The 16,922-nt window shown below is 48.0% G+C and overlaps 1 protein-coding gene across 1 annotated transcript in view; it reads right to left on the bottom strand.

The window, feature by feature from the left end:
• The window catches only part of EYA2 (EYA transcriptional coactivator and phosphatase 2), a 273,594-nt gene extending 258,678 nt beyond the window's left edge, over positions 1-14,916 (bottom strand). Inside the window, exon 1 of the mRNA XM_045981144.1 lies at positions 14,808-14,916. The gene's annotated coding sequence lies outside the window, so the exon portion shown is untranslated. The remainder of the gene's footprint in view (positions 1-14,807) is intronic.
• Between the last annotated feature and the right edge of the window lie 2,006 nt (positions 14,917-16,922).

Below are 16,922 nucleotides of genomic sequence, written 5' to 3'. Positions count from 1 at the left end.
TCCAGCATGCAGCTCGATCCCAGGACCCTGGGATCACGACCTGAGCCGAAGGCAGATGCTTAACTGACATCTGGGGGGCCCCTAGGTCCTGTGCATTTTTTTAAAAAATCATTCAAAAGTGATACTAACTTCGATTGTGGACCAGCCTGATTGAGAGAGAACGGCTGCTGGATTGTGAGCAGGGCCCCACCCGATGGGGTCCCTCCACCGTGACCTCATGTGCCTCAACCCCTCACTCACTGGCCCAGCCACGCTGGCTCCCGGCCACTCCCACCTCAAGGCTTTGTGCTCGCCATGTCTTCTCTCTAGAATGTTCTTCCGTGACAGCAGGGCTCCCTCAGTCCTTCGGTGCTGGGCTCAGAGGCTGCCTGCTCATGGAGGCACCCACTCCCACCCCGGGGCACCTTCTGATCACCTTCTCTTGACGTTTCCCCACAGATGTCTCACCGTCTGACATTCTGTGTACTTTACATAACTGGGGGTTTATTTTTGGTCTTTCTCCACATCAGGGCAACTCCAGGAGGGAGTAAGTAGGCTTTGATTGTTTTTGTTCTCTACCGTGTTCCCCGTGTCCAGAGTAGTTCCTGGTACACGGCTGGTGCTCTCTACGTATTCTGGAATGAACAAATGAACAAAGAAGTTCCGTTTTCCATATTCAGGAGTAAAGGGAGAGACGGGGGGGGGGGGTAAGGTGGAGGAGGAAGGCGAAAGGAGCGAAACCCACGAAGTCTGCCCACCAGGTCACTGAAGACCACGCGGACGCTTCTGGAGTAAAAGGCATTGTCCCCCAGAGAAGAAAGGGGACAAGAAGAAAAATGAAGATCCGGAAGCAAGGGCCTATGTTGGCGTTTGAGTTCGCACGGACTGGGGTGTCTGCTTGGCCTCGGACAGTTTTCTCATCCGTGCACACTCTAATCCCAGACGGCTCTGCCTGCCAGGCTGCCCGCCGAGGACTTGTCCTGGCAGCTTCTCACGTGGGGATGAGGAAAGCCAGTGTCCCTGGCTCCATCCGAAGTCATCTGGAAAAAACCTGAGCCACTTGCCAGCTCAAGCCTCTCATTTCAGACACCCTCCCCTTGTCTCCCACTCTGGGCCATACCAAAGCGCTTGTGCCCCACGAGGAGACGCGATGTCTGGAGTGCCTTGCCCCTCGACAGGTAACCAAAAGCATTTAACCATCAGGGGCTCTCTCTGCAGGTGAGCACTGTTAACCCTCAGGATGTGGACTCCCTTCAAGAATGAGGAAACAGGAGCTCCTGGGGGGCTCAGTGGGTTAAAGCCTCTGACTTCAGCTCAGGTCATGATCTCAGGGTCCTGGGATCGAGCCCTGCATCACGCTCTCTGCTCCGCAGGGAGCCTGCTTCCCCCCCTCTCTCTGCCTGCCTCTCTGCCTACTTGTGATCTCCCTCTCTCTGTCAAATAAATAAATAGAATATTTAAAAAAAAAAGAATGAGGAAACGGACCAGAAGTTATGTAAACCCAAGGTCATGAGGCTAGTAAGGAGTAGACTCTGGACTTGAACCTTGACAGTACAGCTCAGGTGTGTTATGCTGCACCTGAAGCCACAGCATACACACAAAAAAGAAAAAAAAACATAGCTAAGTTTCACATGCCCTTTGCTTCTCTCTCATGCCTGTCCAGAAGTAATAAATTGTCCGGTTAAGTAAGGTCAAAAGGAAGGTAAGTTTGAGTCTTTCTATGGCAGTTAAAGAGGCAGGGAGTGCAGGAGTTACCAAGATGACCTCGAGGATCACATTCCTGCATTAAAAGCCTGATTCTGCTTCTTACCTGCTGTGTGACCTTGAACAACTCACTAAACTTCTCTGTGCCTTACTTTCCTCATCTAAAATGGAAATCATTATAGCACTTCCTTCATAGAATTGTTGTAAGGAATAAATGAGTTGATACCTATACTCATTCAGAACAGGTCCCAGCATGTTGTAAGCACTCAGAAGTCATTTTTATTAAGATGATATTCATCGAAAGGCGAGTCATTCTTCTTTTGAAGATCTATAACACAGACTAAATGAGGCCAGACCTCACGGTGCCCTGAGTTGACTTTAACAACATCCTTGAGAGATCTCATTAGTTTCATCTTATTCCCCCTGAGAACAGAGTGCAGAATTGTGATTCTGACTTGTGGAAGGTTCTGCGAATGGCGGTATTTCACACACTTGGTTTGGTGTTTCTTAAACGTCACTTAGGAATTCTGCCCGTCCTTTGTGCCACTTATGCTAGTAATTACCTAATGGACTTGAGTTTTAGACCTTTTTTCTCTTAAGCTGTAAAAACTTGTGAAACCGTTGGTTTGAGATGCGTGTACATCTTTTCCAAATGCATAATAAAATACAGACAGAACTCCGAAGAAAGAAAAGTTCCGTGCATGTTTCGAGTTAATGTGGAAAGGGTACAAACACCCCATTAAAAGGAAGACTGCCCTTCGGAGGATTATAGATTCTTCCCGAATGTGTAAAACCCCAAGACGGTAGCTACCTGAAGAACAGTCAGGAGTATTCCCAGGGGCAAGCTGCCTTCACTTTCGCTTGGTTTTTGGAGTACTTCGGGGAGGAGGGAGGTAGTGAAATTCCACAACATCTAAGAACGCTGCTCTCAGAACTGCAGTGTGACCCACCCACAGCTGCCCGAGGCTGTGTAACAAATCCGATGTGCACAGCACGTGGGCCATAATCGGGTGAAGAGTCTGGGGCTCAGAGGACGTGAGTCTCCCGCCCTACGTCACACAGCAGGTGGGCGACGGAGAGGGGAGTCCATCCCACACCCTCTTCAACGCCCTCCAGCCGCTGACAACCTGCGTCGTGGTCCCACATCACAGCCAAGGGCCTGGCCGGGTCCGAGGATGAGGTCACCGCCCCCCCCCCCCCCCGCCTTGGTTGGCAAGAAACTGCAGAGGTTCTCCAAAAATGTCCCCTAGAGAAGAATGTCGCAGCCCATGACCATCACTGTCTCTTTTTGTTGTTCAAGAAAGAATCCATTCGTTCTCAATAGCAAGGCAGGTCAAAAGTCACAGAGACTAAGTCTCCGTGAGGATGAAGGTTGTTACTGAAATGTAGGAATCGGACACAAATAACCGATCAGCGAGGGAGAAGTCTCTGGATTGCCTAAGTGTGCACGCGAGCAGGGCTGCAGGTGGGGGTCTGTGCCTGGAATGGAATCTCACTGAGCAGCCACTGGAGTGGTTCAAGCCTCAGTTTCCCTATTTGTTAAATAGTGTGTCATGGGATTTTGCTTTGAGAGGCTTAAACAAGCTTTGTCAAAGTGTTAGACACACCAAAACTCCTGTGGGAGATTTTTTTTTCCCAAAGATTTTATTTATTTATTTGACAGACAGAGATCACAAGTAGGCAGAGAGGCAGGCAGAGAGAGAGGAAGCAGGCTTCCTGCTGAGCAGAGAGCCCGATACGGAGCTTGATCCCAGGACCCTGGGATCATGACCTGAGCCAAAGGCAGAGGCTTTAACACACTGAGCCACCCAGGCGCCCATGTGGGAGATTTTAAAACCCACTTCTTCCCTTCTCCATTCCCCTCCCTGCATACTGAGATGGTTTTAATTCAAAACTCTCAGATTGGGTGCCTCGGCTGAGCATCTCCCTTCAGCTCAGGTCATGATCCCAGGGTCCTGGGATGGAGCCCTGCATCAGACTCTCTGCTCAGCAGGAAGCCTGCTTTTCCCTCTGTCTCTGCCTGCTGCTCCCCCTGCTTGTGCCATCTCTCCCTCTCTCTCTACCAAGTAAATAAATAAAATCTTAAAAACAAAAACAAAAAACTCTCAGATGAAGGTATATCGGTACTCTCTAATTCTTCAAAGTCCCAAAATTTGGGGGCAGTTTCATTGACCAGAAAATAGCACCAGGCTAAACATGGACAAGTGTACCTGAGTCTTAGATGCACTCACCACGGCCAGATGCAGGAGCTATTTTATCTCCATTCAGCAAATAGGGAAACTGAGGCACAGCCAGGAGCCACAGAGATGGGATGGGAAGCCTGGCAGGAGGGCTCTCAGGCTCCAGCTGTCGGCAATACACCATTCTCTGTAAAATCTGGTGAAGACCAGCATTTAGACGAGCTCAGCACGTAGAGCATATCAGATCTGGAACATTCTGAGTGAGTACCATTCAAAGGTGGGGTTAGGAGGGGGCCATGCGTCTTTGGCAGGATAAAGCAGCAGAAGAAAAAAATGAGAAATCTTTTGTTTTTCTTTTTCAATTCATTAAGGTTTGTTGGGGTGAGCAAGAACCTCATTTTTTTTTCTTCCCATGACTTCCCTTTTATTTTAACGGGGAAACGTGCATTTCAAAGACTGCTCAATAGCAGCGTTGAAGTCTCAAGTTCAATCACAATGTCCCCATTGTGGCTGGGGGACTCCTTGGCCTTTAAGCTTGGGTTATAAAAATTTGGTCTGAGCCCAAAGTCTGGCTTTAATAGAATATTTTAATTTTGTTTAATGAATATTATTTTAAATCTGTTTGGCAGTTTTAAAATGTGTTCTTTTATTTTCAAATTAAAATTTACTAATGTTCCATGCTTTCCTGGGGGTGTAGGAGCAGCGAAGAGCGGGAGTGATAATAACACAGGCTACCATTTATTGAGTGCTTACTATGTGCCAAACACCCTGCTCCGTGGTTTATGGGTGTCACCTCTCCCAGTCTTCACCACCACCCAGAGAACAGCGACCACGGCCTCCACCATCTGGGAAGCTGATAGAGTCAGCCCCCAGCCCAGGATGGCAGTTAGTGAGTGGGGGGCTTGAGGCTCAGACCAGGTCTGTCTTAGCTCACGGTCTATGCTCTTCACCACTGCCCCAGAGTCTCTTGATATTGAGAAAGGACCCAAGTGGCCAATAACTTGGAGGGACATGGAGGACCCAGTTCGTGATTCCCTACAACCTCAAGGGCAGGAAGATCCGGCTTGAGCCGAAGTGCTCCCCTACTAGGTATTCCCCATAGGCGGGCAGAGCGTCATTTAAATTCTCACAAGTCGGGCGCCTGGGTGGCTCAGCTGGTTAAAGCCTCTGCCTTCAGCTCAGGTCATGATCCCAGGGTCCTGGGATCGAGCCCCGCATCCGGCTCTCTGCTTAGCTGGGAGCCTGCTTCCTCCTCTCTCTCTGCCTGCCTCTCTGCCTACTTGTGATCTCTGTCTGTCGAATAAATAAATCTTTAAAAAAAAAAAAATTCTCACAAGTCAAGCAGAGAAAGTCAATTATCATATAGTTTCACTTATTTGTGGAACATAAGGAATAGCATGGAGGACATTTGGAGAAGGAAGGGAAAAATGAAGGTGGGGGGGGAATCAGACGTGGAGATGAACCATGAGAGACTATGGACTTGGAAAAACAAACTGAGAGTTTTCGAGGGGAGGGGGTTGGGGGGATGGGTTAGCACAGTGGTGGGTATTAAGGAGGGCACTACTGCGTGGAGCACTGGGTGTTATATGCAAACAATGAATCATGGAACACTCTATCAAAAACGAATGACGTACTGGATGGTGACTAACATAGCATAATAAAAAAAATAAAATAAAATAAAAAATTCTCACAATGGATCTGCCTTCAGCTTGGGTCATGATCCCAGGGTCCTGGGATCTGAGCCCTGTGACAGGCTCCCTGCTCCACGGGGAGGCTGCTTCTCCGTCTCCTTCTCCCTCTGCCTCTTGCCAACTTGTGCTGTGCTCTCTTTCTCTCTCAAATAGATAAATTAAAAAAATTTTTAAATGCTCACAATGGCCCTTCGAAGCAGTTATTGCATCTCCATTTTATAGAAAGGAAATGGAAACCCAGTTTCATGCAGCTTGTAAATAACAACAACAACACCAATAATAAATACAGCCACCAACTCAGATCTAATTCATGCTGTTTGCCATGCACTGTTGCAAACGCTTTATATGTATTTACTCCATCTCCACAGCTCTTTGGGGTTATCCAGTCTGTTTTACAGAAAGAAAAGAAAAGAAACCAATGCACAGAAAATTTGGTAACTGGCTCCAAGTTAAATAATTGGTTTATGCAGAGGAGGGATTTGAATCCAAGCAGCCTGGCTCCCGGGTGCATGCTCTTAATCTTTAGGCTGTAGGTCAGAGTCAAGTCTTAAATTCAGACAGCCTGATTCCCCCCACTCCCCACCAAGACCACCTGTTCCCCACCACCACTTGACAAAAGAGAAAGAAGGTCACGGTGCACGACACAGTTCCAGGCACAGAAGCCCGTCGGTATACTGCTCTTATTTAATTAAGCAAGGCTTCTTTGAGTAAAGGTTTACGAAGTAGGGTCTACTTCTCCAACCTGCTGCTTGAGTACTGGGAAGCTCAAGAAGTCATATCACTGCCCTCTGGCTCCTCAAGGGTAAAGAAGAGGCAGCGTGCAATGTTGGTGGAGACGCACTTGGATCCTACTAACAGAGGGGCCAGATCGGGTCCTTCTTGCCTCTGGATCTCTAGTAATTAGCCCGGCACCTAAAACACAGCTCCGTAAATATTGCTGAATCAATGAATGAAAGAATGAATGCATTTGTGAATTTCCCCCAGCACCATGCAATGGATCAGGCATGCAGGAGACACTCAACAAGTCAGAAATCAGTGACATCGTCTATGCAGTGTGGCAAGAGCATATTCTTCCTTGTCAACAAAATTTGTCTTGTCATATTGCAATAGCTCAGGGGTCAGGAAACTTATTCCGTAAAGGGCTTGCAGTCTCTGTAGCAACCACTCAGCTCTGCGATTTTAGCACAGAAGCAGCCCTAGGCAATTGCTGAGCCCAGCTAACTGCAGAGACGTGGCCACCATTACAACATATTCCAACGCTAAACCTTCTCTGATCTCTACAAGGACAGGCTCAAGGTTCTGCGAGAATGAGCAGATGTCTCTTATTTCTGAGCCCAACTTTTGTACCTGACCATCAGCTAATATCCCCCAAGCAAAACAAATGGAGACTAACTTTAAAATCTGGCTCTCCAGGCCAGACTTGCAGAGGAAAGGTAGTATTACACCGGGGGGGGGGGGGGGGGGGGAGGGAGGGGGCAGCCCGGATATCCTTGTGGTTAGGCATCAAAACTGGGTTCAATCCTTGCTCCAACATGAGCCATGTAACCTTGGGTAAGTTACTTCACCTCCCTAAGATTCAAGTTTTACATCTGTAAAATAGACAAAATAATAAGAGCACATTCCATCTAAGGCTATTTGGAGACAGAAATGTGTTTGCTTAGCACAGTGCCTGGCACATAGTAAGTGTTCAATAAATATGGGCTACTTGTTATTTCCAAAAAAGTCTTATGTTTTCTTAAAAAAACCAAACAAACAAAACCAATTTGCTGAAAATAAGCACAAAGAAAGCACAGTCCAGATGTGGGAAAAGACATTTCCAAAATCAGGTTCCTAAAGATACTCCAGAAAGGCATTCCAGGGGTCTCAAGGTGTCAGAAAATTCTTCACTTGAGATCAAACCACCAGCAAGCCCTCCAACTTCTCTCCCTCCTCCCCCCAAAGTCTGCTTCTGTCTTTCTCACTCTGTCTTTCTTGTGGGTGCCAGCGCAATGCGGAAGACATTTGGAGAGTTTCAGACATTTGCTGAGTTTAAGACATTCTTTCTCCCCTCCTTTCCCGCACATCCCAACATTCAAGTCTCTAGGGAGCATGGTCTTGGTGGCAAGAGGACAGCATCAGAGAGCTCCGGCCCTTGGCAGACCAGAAGTGAATAATCTCCCTGGCCCCATTCTTTCCCCCAGCCGGATGGGGCCAACAATCTGTTTACAATACAAGCAGCAAGTCACAACTTGTCATGCCGTGTGACAACATCCCGGCCGCGAGTCCCCACTTCTCTCTACTGTACCGGTCACACAAAAGGCCAGAGGTGCAGGAATCTGCCTCCTGAGCTCCTTCCCGTCCACCACCTTCCCCATCAAGAAGGACATTCATACCTTTGCTGGAGAGACAAATGTTTCTAGAACACCCTGAAACAAAAGTCCTCATACAGACAAATAATACACACCCGCAAAAGAAAACACTCTCTGCATTGACATACTTTTTGTCTTTTCTGAAAGGAGGCTTCTTCCCTACTTGGGATTTCTACCACACTGCGGTTGTTACCAAACTCGGGGACACAGTGGACACTCTCTCTGTCTCTGTGTATTTCATGGAGCTGCCCATCAACGAAGACCTGAAGATTCATGCTCACACGGCATGCCCCGCGTGCTAAAAAACACATACGTGTTCGTAGGCACAAAAAAATTACTTTGGAAACAGCAAATATCTTAATCAGGCAGTTCCTACCAGAATGGGATGGGAGGTAATGAAACTGACCAGAAGGAACAAAAGCCATTTCGACCTCTGGCTGCTGCAGATCCAAATGCCAAGAATGAGACTTCTGCTTTGGAAGAAGGGGTGACCCCAGAACCTCCTTTTTCTGCGGAGCTGGGAGGGGGAGGGGTCTGAGGGGGATGGGAATGCCAGCCCCCTCACCTCACTTGCCCCCAAGAACGTCTTCAGTCATCCTCAGAAGCCAAATCAAATCAAGATCTTTCGACCGTGGGCTGTGTAGCCCCTTTCCTCGTTCACTTCAGCCGAACACATCTACCAGCAGGAATGCAAAGTTGGCCGAGGTAAGGAGAACTGGTGGTTTTCGCTCTGTTTTGGTGACCTTCATAGGGCTTATTTATGCAACTTCAAGCTCATGACCTAATACATGTTGGTTTGGCTTCTCTTGTCTTAATAGCAGCCTGTAAAAAGCTTTTGAGAATTCCCCATATTTTCTTATTTTGGGTCAAGAAAATAAAGTCGATATCTAAATAACCTTAAAAAAAATGCCCCGCACAATCTAAAAATTTGGATTGTTTCCACTAGGACTAAAGATATCTCTTAAAGCCTCAAAGAAGCATCAAAGTTAAGGCCAACAATTACCAGTTTTTAAGGTGAGCTATTTGGTAACAGCGTATGTGAGAATTAGCTAAGAGGGACTTTTTGACATAAGTCAAACAATGACATTGAAAACTCACGTTAAAGCAATTACCGTGAAGAATTTTTCCGTGTTTTTCCCATTTCTTAAACAGAAGTGTATATGTTTTCAACATAGTTTCTCGCTGTAATTTTCTTTCTTGGCAAACCCACATCTTACCATGAAACCCAAAGTATGCACGCTACAGAACAATAATGGTTGAAACAGACTCGGCTGTCTCTGGCATGATTTTTCTTTACGAAATTAAAATGTCTTTTGGCTAATGCGCTGTACATTTCAGTTATGAAAGACCATTCTTGGGAGATGAACAGAAAAGAAAGGAGAATGACAGATTCAGCTGATGCGAGACAAAAGTAAGTTGCTATATTCACACAGTAGTCAGACCCTCCGGTTCCTCATTCTTTGGAGGAAAAATGTCGATTTTATCACTTTTCGTCCAGTTAAATTTACAGCGAGTTCACAGTTCTCCTCGGAATGACTGTGAGTCGGTATGTACAGATATGCGACATCTGGGAACACACAGAGTTTTAAAATCTAACTTTACTAGATACTGAAAAGGGAAAGAGAGAGAGGGGGAAAAAACGCCAGTGCTCCTGAAACCACACAGATTTTCGTGTTACTGACACAATACGACTGATACAAAATGATAGACTACGTTCTAACCTCTTTTAAATACTCAGTTCATTTTGAAATCTGGCTAAGTTAGCATTCTCGGGCAAAGAAAGTTGACCGTGTGCACGGTCTCAAAATTGGGAAGATGGAAACCTGTCTCTCTGGACTATCTATTTATTCATCAGAATTCCTGTTTTCAATTTCTGCACATATCTGAACACAGAGGCAGAGCCGGCAAAAAAAAAAAAAAAAGAAAGCATGAGCGGGTGTATCTGTGCCCTAAACCAGGATCTTCCAAGGGCAGCGACAATAGGGAAGAGGCCCTGACCCTTTCATCCATCCTGCCAGGCTCTGTCCCAAAATGGGGGCCCTCTGGGCCCCCACTGACCCTCCGCCTGCCTGTCCCGGATTTGGGCAACCGACGTCCTCCCTTAACCTTCAAAGTGGCAAAGATAAATCATTCCGGTTACCTGACTCTTGAGACCACCTGTTCCAAATTATTCTTCGCTCTCCAAATGTTTATAATCTCTCCCCCAAACAACAACCCACCCATCGCGATCCAGCACCTTCCAGTAAACTCGATTTGGACTGCCTACCGGAACGTTTTCGGGCCTTACCACTGCCTGTAAATTTATTGACTCTTTTTAGGAACTGAAATGCGTAACATTATAGTATCGAAGGAACAAATCAAATTAGCCCCTGAAAATAAACATTTTCCTTTCCAGAACTGTACACAACCTGCCGAATATCATGACTCAGAAAGGCTCATGTTTGTGTCTTCTCAATACTTAATATGATTTTTCTTCTGTATAAAACAACAACAACAACAACAAACAGGGCAGATTCAGAAAATAACTGCGTTCCATGCATTTCACACCAGCCTAATTTGGCATCTCTCTCCAAGGGAAAGGAGGGCAGGAATGTTCTCTGGGCCAAGGTTTTCATAGCTCATGGGTAAGGCACAGTCTGCAGAGGTCTGAAGGCCTCAGGTCTGGTTTTATTCGCTTTGCAGCCTCTCGTGAGGCATTTGACTTAAGACTCAGTCCCCTTGCTAACAAAGTTGGGATATGATAATAATACTAATTAGTAATAATAATAATAATGTAAGAATTCAGGCCTGGCACACAAGTGTTCAATACATGGCAGGCATTTTCATCTCATGACTATTCAACACCAGGATAAAATTTGCAAATGCAGAGAAAGGAGAGACACCAGTAGGAGGAGAGTGAGAAAAAAGAAGAAAAAGCAGCAAAAAGGGTGCCTGGGTGGCTCAGTGGGTTAAGCGTCTGCTTTCAGCTCAGGTCATGATCCCAGGGTCATGGGATTGAGTCCAGCATGAACTCCCTGTTTAGGGGGGAGGCTGCTTCTCCCTCTCCCTCTGCCTCTCTCCCGTTCTCGTGCTCTCTCTCTCAAATAAATAAATAAAATTTAAAAAAAAAAGGAAAAGAAAAACAAAAAGCAGTAAAAACAAATTTAAAAGCCTGTGGTTTCCTCGGTCCTCTCTCTCTCCTGAATACACCTGGTGGGTACTTTTGTACCTTGAAATTGATTTTAAATCCCATGCCGTGAAGAACGAGTTCCTGCCCCCTCTGATTCATTTACTGGGACAAGTGGGTCTGAGCCAGTCACTTCAAGTATTTGCCACCTGATGGAGGGGGTTTATCCTCGGATTAGAAGAGGTGTTAGTTAGTCAAACACCATTAGGTCAGTTAAGATCTTCAAATAGCGAAAACGAAGCATTGTCTCCAGCAAGGTGTCTGCTAATTGTTTCCCTACCAGAATCTTCTTTTGGCTGTGTCTGTTTGGGACTGTTTGAATTGCCACTAACCATAAAGGGTGTGGGGCATGGGCCATTCAGGAAGCTGTTATGATTTGGGGGGTGGGGATGGGGGAGGAAGGTGGGGAGTGTGCGTGAGTGTGTATGTGTGTGTTTTCTGTCAACAGCCTGTGTTTTCTCAACTCTGGGGTTAATTCTCTGTAGAGATTCCTTTTGAGCGGAATCCACCAACTCCTTTTCGAGAGCAGTTAGCTAGGAAAAAAAAAAAAAAAATTCCTCCCACCAGCAAAACCCAGTCTTGGCAAGAGTCAGAAGGTTCAGCCTTTGGACTTAACCAAATAACCAGCCACTTCACCTCCAGAAACCCCACAGGTAAGGAGAACACATGGGCAGGCGAATGCCCCCTTTCTAAAATATCTTTGGAGAAGGGGGTTCTCCTGTCCCCTAAGGAATGCCTGATAAGGCCAGACAGCCTAGCATTTTCTCTGTGCCTAGGTGAGAAGCAGATGAGTTCTCACTCCGCCACGGGAGAGAAAGCCTTCTCACCCAGCCTGCACACACATGTGTAAACACACACACACCTCAGACCTGCGGCCACCGTCTCAGGTTGTGCTGCTAACTTCTCCCACAAGCCTTTTTCTGGTAAGGAGGCCTGCCCAGCAGAGACAGAATCCTACCTAGATCCGAATTCCACCACCCGTGCCCCACAGAAGGGAACATGCTGCTTGAGGTGTGCGCGGATATACAGGGACGAGCAAATGTCTAAACAAGATATCTCCTGTCCCTTCATTCCCTGCTGACAGCTATGGGCTGTCTCTCTGCCGGACAGAGGCATCTGTCATGAGCCGCTGGGAGCCCCACTTATGGACCATAACGGCCTGCGATTTTATTATACAAGGAGTTTATTGCTGGCCTAATTAGTTTCAAACTGGGCATTCCAGCTGAGGACACCTAAAAAACATCTGGCGGAAGAAAGCGGCAATGAGTCCCCTTTCTGAGCCGGCTACGGTTGGATTTCTGCATAACTCTGGTCTCTCGCGCCCGAGCACAAGTTATCTTTGGAAAAGTAACCGAAAAAATAAGGAAATGTTTCTTCTTTGCGGGTAAGGAGTCATCTTGTCATGGGGGAACCCAAAGCAGTCTTAAAGCGGACGTGCTTGGACCGTGTCTACCTTTTCACAAACTGCTGGGGTCCCCCTATCTGGCTTCCCCCAATTCCAAATGTACTCAGCTCTACTACAGAACACTTCTGCTGAGGACTTCTGCCCTGTTCCAACAGCAGCTAGCATTTTATCAATTTATCCGTCTGGAACAAGGCTTGCAATTTTGTACGTGCAATTTAAAGCAGAAGTAAGACCACATATTTGAAACAGCATGTCTTGGGTGTTTTTGCCAAATGGTAATCCTATAACAAGTCAACAAATCATAGTTCTTTATGATGTGTTTAATACAACACAAAAGGCATGAAAAGAAGACTTTAGAACTTAAGTGATGAAAGCATCTGGTTTTTAAAAATCCCAAAGAATTGGGATAACATCTCTTTATTTTATTTCCTTTCCTTTCACTACTTAACGTTAGGAAAGAGGCTGATTTGTTTATAGAGTACTCTCCTCCACACAGCTACAACACGAGGCGAGCTGTTTTCAAGGCAGAGGAAAAATGCCAAATCCTTTAAGATAAAATAGCGAATATTGCGAAGCTAAAATTACAAGGGAAGAATGGTCTCACTACCAAGTAGTTGTGGAACCTGCGAACAGCTTTTAAAAAGTTCAGGCCCTTTCAAATCTAGCCGTATTGGTCAAAAGTGCCAAACGTAGAGCTTCCTCCAAAGGCAAGGAGATTTTTCATGCAAACACAATTTTAGGCTTCGTCAAAAGCAAGAGAGTCAACTATGATCATTTACGACATCCTTCTTTTATTAACTTAGTCTGAGGATGTCTGAATGCAAGGAAGTATAATGTTTAAGGGGTTTAAAGATGGGGGGAGAAAGTGGAAAACACGAACATTTCTTGGATAAAATTGCCTGAAAGATTTTTCACGAAGATTCGTTTTAAAGGGAGATCTCCATGCCCTGCCCCCACCTCCCCAAAAGGCCCAGAGGCTGGAAATCTGGCTATGACTTCAGTATTATTACTCTGGTAGTAGAAATCGCACTCAAGCAAGAAAAAGGTTCGTGAAATGAACAGATTTAGTTGGAAATACAGCAATTGTCCACTGGTTATAATTTCCTTTGGAAGAGAGCTCCGTAACTCAAACATAATTCAGCACTCAAATCCTTACTTGATGTTTGTAAATCATTCTCCCTTCCCTCTGCTCTTGCTAACAACCAGACTCTGATGCTCACTCATTTCGCTCCACCTCGTCATTAAAAGTTACCTCCACCAGGCTGATTTATTTCTCAACATTATATATATATATATAATATATATATATTATATATATATAATTAAAGATTATGTAGCGTTTCGGGAAAAGAGGGGAGAAAAGAAAATGGTATTCATAAAGATGCAGCCTCAGTCTTTCTTTGCAAAAATAACTCAGACCAGAGCAGCAGTCACGCTAACTGCGCTGGGGAGGCGCGGGACTCTCCCAGCCAAAGCGCTTCCCTCGGCTTCCCTCGGAGCCCCTGAGAAAGGCACTCGGAGGATTGTGCGATGCGAGTATTTTTACCGGTCAAGCTCTCCTAGGATTCCTGGAGTTCACAGACTATTTGGGGGCAGGAAATGTATTTGAGGAGCTAAGGCCAGCAGGGCCGTTGAACCTCCAGGCTGCAAGGCTAAAAAACAGTTCCTTTTCCCACTTTCTCTCATTACAGCAAAACCTAAGCCTCCTTCTGAACAGTCTTCCGAGGCAAAGTTTTTTAAGTTTTCAACCCCGGCTTCTGCAAGCGCGGGGACGCCCGCCCCAGTACAAAGCCCCGAGAGCCGGCCCCTCGCAGGCCGCGCGCAGCCGGACTTTCGAACAGAAATGCGGGTGGAAGGCGGCGGGGCGGCCGTTCCTGCCCCCATCCCGGGGGCTCCCCACACAGCGCCCGCAGGCGTGCGTTGGGCTCCCCGCGCCTCTTGTGGTTCGGACCGGGCTGGGGGTACCATCCTGGGTCGCCGACGACCCAGGCCCTTTCATGAGAGGGGCCAAACGCAGCCCACCGCGTCTACACCGCCCGCGCGCCATGCACTTGTCCCGCGCGCGGGATGCAAACTTGAGTCGATGCCCCCCGAGCGCAAAAGGAAACTGAGGCCCGGAGCCCGGCTTTCCCGGCACCGGATCCGCCCGCCGTCCCCGCCGCCCTGGCGCCCGCGGTGCCCGGGGGGCCCCGTGCGCCCCGACAGCTGCGGAGGCCCCGGGCCCGGTGGGTGCGCGAGCGAGGCGCAAGTGACCGGTCCGCGTCAGCCCGGGCCCGGCGAAGCGCGGCGAAGCCCGGCGGGCGGCCCGAGGTGGGCGCCACGGGCGGTACTCACCGCGCGCAGTGGAGAGGGCGCCCCGGCGCGGGCGGGCGCGGGTCCGACGCGGCCGGGCTGACTGCGGCGGGCACCGTGCTTCTCTGCCGCCGCCGCCGCTGCCTCCGCCTCCTGGGCTGCCGCGGCCGCTGCCTGCGCGGGGAGGACCGGCCCCTTCCCCTCCCCGGGCCGGGCCCTCCCTCTGCCCCCGCCCGGTCCCCGCGCCGCTGCGTGGGCGCGTGGGGGCGCCGAGGCGCGGCGCTGGGCTCGGCGGGCGCACACCCCCGGCGACTGGACGCGCAGCGCGGGGCTCCGGCCCTGCAGCTGCCGCCGAGCTGCTCTCCGCGCCTGCAGCCCAGCCGAGCGCGCCCGCTCCTGCCGGTCCTGCAGGAGGCTAGGGCGCAGCCTCCTCCCCACCCACAGACAGCCCGCACCCCCTCCCTCCGCAACCCAGGCGCGGCCCCTGAGAACCGCACCTCAACAGTGACTCCGACGTTCATTCATTCCTTCATCCACCTATTCATTCATTCAGCCTACACTGAGCATCTACCGTGTCGGGTACAGCCCCCGCGAGATTCAGCTGGAGCAAGACAGATTCGTTTGTGCACATGGGAAGGTAGACCACAAACAAGTAGAGAAGCAAGGTGATTTCAGAAAGTTAGGATTATTATGGGGCGTGGGACTTCTGTGCTGGGGGTGCAGAGAGGGTGATCTTAGACCTCTCTGAGGAGGTGACACCTGAATTATGAGCAAGGCCACTGCTGGTGCTATTGGGGGTTGGGGGGCGGGGAGCGTTCAGAATCATAAACCTACTTTTCACCCACTTTACAGATAGGGAAATTGACGTCCCAAGAACCTAACTGGCTTACCCAAAGTCAGTGGCACAGCCGCCCTCCACACACACTCGAACTGAGGCACCCCACTTACTCCATCCTCTCCTGGTCACCTTTTTCCATCGTCCCCACGATAAACTGTCTGGAATGGCGTCTAGGCAGCTTTCTCCCTTCTGACCACGTCGCTGTGGGGCACCCAGGATGCTTCTGCCCAAAATCAAGAGCAACCACTGCCATTTGTTAAGCTCAATAAAAACCCGGGTCCTCAGATAAAACTGAATTTCAGAGCATCAAGAAATAAATTTTAGCATAAACATGTCTTATGCAATAGGTAATACATTCAAAACTTACTGTTTCCCTGAAATTCCAATTTAACTGAATGTCCTATATTTTCTTTGCTAAACCTGGCAACCCAAGCTTATCCAGTGTGCCCACCCCGTCCTTATCTCATAAAATCCCCAAAAGAGACCCCAAAGATAGATGCTGTAAGCATGCTCATTTTACAAATAATCAAGTCCAAGTTCCAAGAAGGCAGAGAGTGGCTGAGCCAGGGCTGAAATTCAGGTCCCGCTGATCCCAACGACCTTGATCTTGAGATATAATATCCAGATTCAACTCCAGTTGTGGGGCTCTAGGAAAGTGAATGAAGCTTAAGCTCCAGGGCCCCTTGCTGACTGGACCCATTTCTAAGGTTCTGACATTTTGTACATTTGACATGAAAAGTGACCTTGCGAACATACTTCTAGTTACCTGTCAACATATGGACGTTCAGTTGCAATCAATAAAGACCACTGTCTCTCTCTGTTCTGATTCCCCCTGTCCTACTGGATCCTGATGGGTGGGATGGGAGTGGCCACTGCCAATACGGAGATCCAGCTGAGGAAAAGTTGAGTTGGGCATTTTGTGATGTTTGTGTTATTTTTCAGCTTCTTAAAATCTGAATTTGTCATGATTGATTTTCTTAAATTCAAAGAGATATTCACTTTTGTACCTAATTTTGGACTTTATTATTTTTCTTCCATAGGGCTCCCACATTATATGTGCTGGAGGCCCAGCTATACATTCGTCTGCCTCTGGTCAGAGCTGGTTCTCCTCTTTCTACTCTCAAAACTTTAGGTAGAAGCAAATGTATTCAGTAAGCATGGCTGTTCTCCTTCCATGAGCTGAGTAAGCACCAGACCTGTAGCTGCTGGATGACTTGCCTATTCCTAGAAGCAGAACATGCACACGAACTTGGCCTTGATCTCCTCATCTCTAAAATGGAGATACCAGTATCCATTTATACGATCATGGTGATAATCCA

Source organism: Meles meles, chromosome 16, assembly GCF_922984935.1.
Source record: "Meles meles chromosome 16, mMelMel3.1 paternal haplotype, whole genome shotgun sequence".
In the NCBI taxonomy this organism is placed as follows: Eukaryota; Metazoa; Chordata; class Mammalia; order Carnivora; family Mustelidae; genus Meles; species Meles meles.
This window is presented reverse-complemented; position numbering and strand designations above follow the sequence as displayed.